Raw genomic sequence first — 3,843 nt, forward strand, 5'->3', positions numbered from 1 at the left:
TTAGGCTGATAGGTCTGTAGTTTCCTGGATCTAATTTTTTCCCTTTTTTGAAGATGGGAACCACATCAGCTCTTTTCCAGTCCTCTGGTAGTTCCCCGGTGTTCCAGGATCTCTGAAAGATCTAATTCAGTGGTTCTGAGATCTCGTCTGCTAGTTCCTTCAGAACCCTGGGGTGTAATCCATCCGGTCCTGGTGATTTGAACTCGTCTAGGGTAGACAGGTGCTCACTTACCATTTTCTTCCCTATTTCAATTTGTGTTCCTAATCTGAGTTTTGTGGTGCTGCTTTTGATAGGTTGGACTGTTTTATCCCTTTGTGTAAAGACAGATGCAAAACATGAGTTAAATAGTTCTGCTTTCTCCCTGTTGCTTGTCACCTTCTTGCCACTTTCTCCTAGCAATGGACCAATTGTTTCCTTAACTTTTTCCTTGTTTTTAACATGTTGGAAGAAGCTTTTTTTGTTAATTTTTACTTTTGTGGCAAGCCTTTCTTCGTTGTGAGCCTTAGCTTTCCTCACTTCATCTTTACAGGCTCGGGCTATTTGCTGATATTCTGCCTTAGTTATGTCCCCCTCCTTCCACTTTTTATACAGATATATAATTTCTACAGATAGATATTCAGGACCTAAAGTGCTCCTATTTTTCTCTGTTAAATTTCCGGCCCCACATTTTACTCCTCCACTGAGTTGCTTTTTGTCTATCAACAACTAATGCAACGAGGAAATACTGCAAATAACTGACAGATAATCTAACCTATGAGGGCCTTTGTTCCTAGTTGGACTAACCAATCCATGTGACATAGTGGGAGGTACCTGTTGCAAACACTAGATGTGCAGGTATCGGTGTGTATTTTTCCCAGGTAAGGAAGTTTGCTGAGCAACGTGGAAACAGGTGAGGCATTTTTAAAGGGTTAGATTAGACATTTTAAAGGTTTATCTCTCCCTTCTGTCCCTTAGTTATTTTCAAATTCTTTTGTGTTAAGTAAGGACAAACTAGTTTTAACAAGACAAGAAGTCAAAAAAAAAGGCTTACCTGAACAAGGTAGAGCATAATTTAATCCAAGTGGTTTAGAGATTCTGTCCAAGGTCCTGAAAATTCTTGCTCCTCTCGAGCAAAAAGAGCAGAAGAGAACATTCTTGGAAAAATATCTACTAGTGGCCTTGTATTAGATGTAACATGCTCCGTATTTCGTCTTCTCTCATAGTTGTCTTTAGGTTCCCCACCCTTGTGCTGAGTCTCTAATGGAAGGATGAAATCACTTATTTATTAGGGTCAGGTCACTGAGCAAGCAGGCTGTTTCCAGATAATGTGCAAGCAAAGAGGCTGTTGTGGGGGGAGGGGAGGGGAATGGGCCTAGTATATCATTCATGCTGAAGAGCCTGGAAAATCCCTTCTCTCTTTCCTATGTGAGATTACGTAGCAGAAGGGAGAACTCTCCTGATTCTTAGACATCGCAATGCCGTCAACTGTGCCTTCTAAAAGCAATTATATTGTATTATTGAGAGTACAATAGAGCTTGTAATTAATGAAAATAAAATGTTACATATTAAGAGCAAAATATTTTGCTGTGATATGCTTACATTCTGATTCAAGTTCTAAGCAAGTGTTGCTTAACGAATATGGGATGCTAGATGTTTCAGAGATTGCAACAGAGTCCCCATATTGTCAAACAGAAGTACTGAACGAATTTTAAATTCAAATCCAGCTTGATGTCCAGCTATGAAATAACCTTTCAGTGTAACTTAGAGTGAACTTTTGATAAGGTTCTCATTGTTTACTGTTTAATATCTATTTGTCTCTACCTGCACTTCACACTACCTGCACTTCACATCTTCCTGTTTTGATAACTGGTCTATGCCTGCCAGTAGATGTGTGAAAGTGCCTGTATTAATTATTCCTACTCATTTAATTTATAATAAGTAGGGAACAAAGTGGCATATGCTTAAGTATAAGAAAGTATAAATGTACAAACAAAAATGAAATTTTAATTTCTATATTTCATAAAACTTAATAATTATTTGCTTTCACTGCCTTATTTTTATTTTTGTGAGTATTGCAAATTGAAATGCTATGGTACTGAGGTTTAGCTGGATAATAGCAATAGATTCTTTGCAATTCAGTAAAACACTTTGAAATATATTCATGATTTCTAGTCTTTGATTATTTTCTGAAAACATCAGAATAAATTTTAAAAGAATTGTTTTTCTTGTCATTTAAATTTGCACTGAACTCAGTCACTCACTGTAGAAATGCCAGGGTGGTCTAATGTAATCATGAATAAATGAAATAATTTCTGTCTAGAATTCTGTTCTGGCCTCAGTATGAATATGGAACTATGGCAGCTCATCAGAAAGTAAACAGGTATACTAGACTTTCATTTTCCAGCCTGACAGATGTGTATGTGCAGCAACTTTTGGAATCTTGGATATTTCTTGCCCAACACATTTGGAGAAAATCAGATTGTGTAAAGTTGCTCTATGTTTAACTTCTTCATCGGACTGTGATCTTGGAAAAAAGAGAATCTGACCCCATCTTTCTTTCAGTTTTAAATGTAACCATTTTTTCTGAATCAGCTTTATTCATTACTCTCTGCTTCTTATTCTACATATATATTCCTTGCTACACAATAATGTTGCTACTTTGAAACTGTCCATCCATCATGCTGATTCCCAGTAATATGTCTGCTTCTAAGAGTATAAAAAGATGCATACCATATTACTCCAAATAGCAAATGATCTAGGAATGCTGAATGTCCATTAGATTCCTTTTTAACTGTTTTTCATATAAAACTCAGCTGAGGGCTACTGAATTTGGTCTGCAAAATCAGTTCAGCCTTCTGTCTCTATCAACTATCATCTGGATTTTTACAGCAGATCTGATAGTCCTGCATAATCTGCTGAATGAATCAATCTATTTTCTAGATTTGAACAATATTTCATACAAGGAATCAAATGAATTGAGTTTCTACAACATGCTAAGCCAAGAAACCAAACGAAAATCAAGTTTAAAATAACAAAGCTTACAACTTGTAGAACTGCTAGGACATTTTAACTATTTTAACCTGATCTGTTTAACTCATTGTGTGAATACAGCCATTGTGTCTTACTCTCTAAGTCATATTCAGTAGTTTAATATTTAACTCACACATTTTAATTCTTAAAAGATTTTCTCAACACTGAAAAGATTTATTCTCTCCTAAAAGTTTAAAAAAAAGCTGAAGGATTACTTGTTGACTAGGCTTCCAAAATAGCATAAAACGGAGTGGTTATTTTAGCCTAGAAACAGATTTATTTTCCTGATTCCAAACAATATAATCATATTTCCTCACAATTCATATCCAACATGGTTCAGTGTAATTTCTTCCAAATTGTCCTTGTAGATAGATTTCCAATCTCAATCTGATATTTTTTAAGTAGAGCAGTATATCAATGTTTGTAAGTATAAACACACACACACACACGTTTAATTATATATTTGTTGTTAATATAGCACAACTGTATGGAAGTAAGAGCAAATCACAATCAAGCCCTCTGAGAAGCAAGATGTTTTATCTAGATCCTCCATTTTAAAGATAAGAACATTTTCTATATTTTTTGTATTTGTATTTTCATACAATTTTCATCAGCAAAATGAACTCTCATGCTCAATAGCAAAAGCATTGGAATATGCTCCACAACTTTTTCATCTGAAGAAAACAACCAAAGGGGCCAAAATCTAACTCTGTCAGCCTTCATGAAGAAAATAGACTCTTCCATCACCCAAAACAAGGCGTGCTTCTCCAAAAGATCTCTAGCATCAGATGGCTTGAAAGTCTCTCCATGAGCAACCAAAGTCTGATCTTGCT

The sequence above is a fragment of the Natrix helvetica genome (assembly GCF_964273705.1).
Source record: "Natrix helvetica genome assembly, chromosome: 5".
Classification (NCBI taxonomy): domain Eukaryota; kingdom Metazoa; phylum Chordata; class Lepidosauria; order Squamata; family Natricidae; genus Natrix; species Natrix helvetica.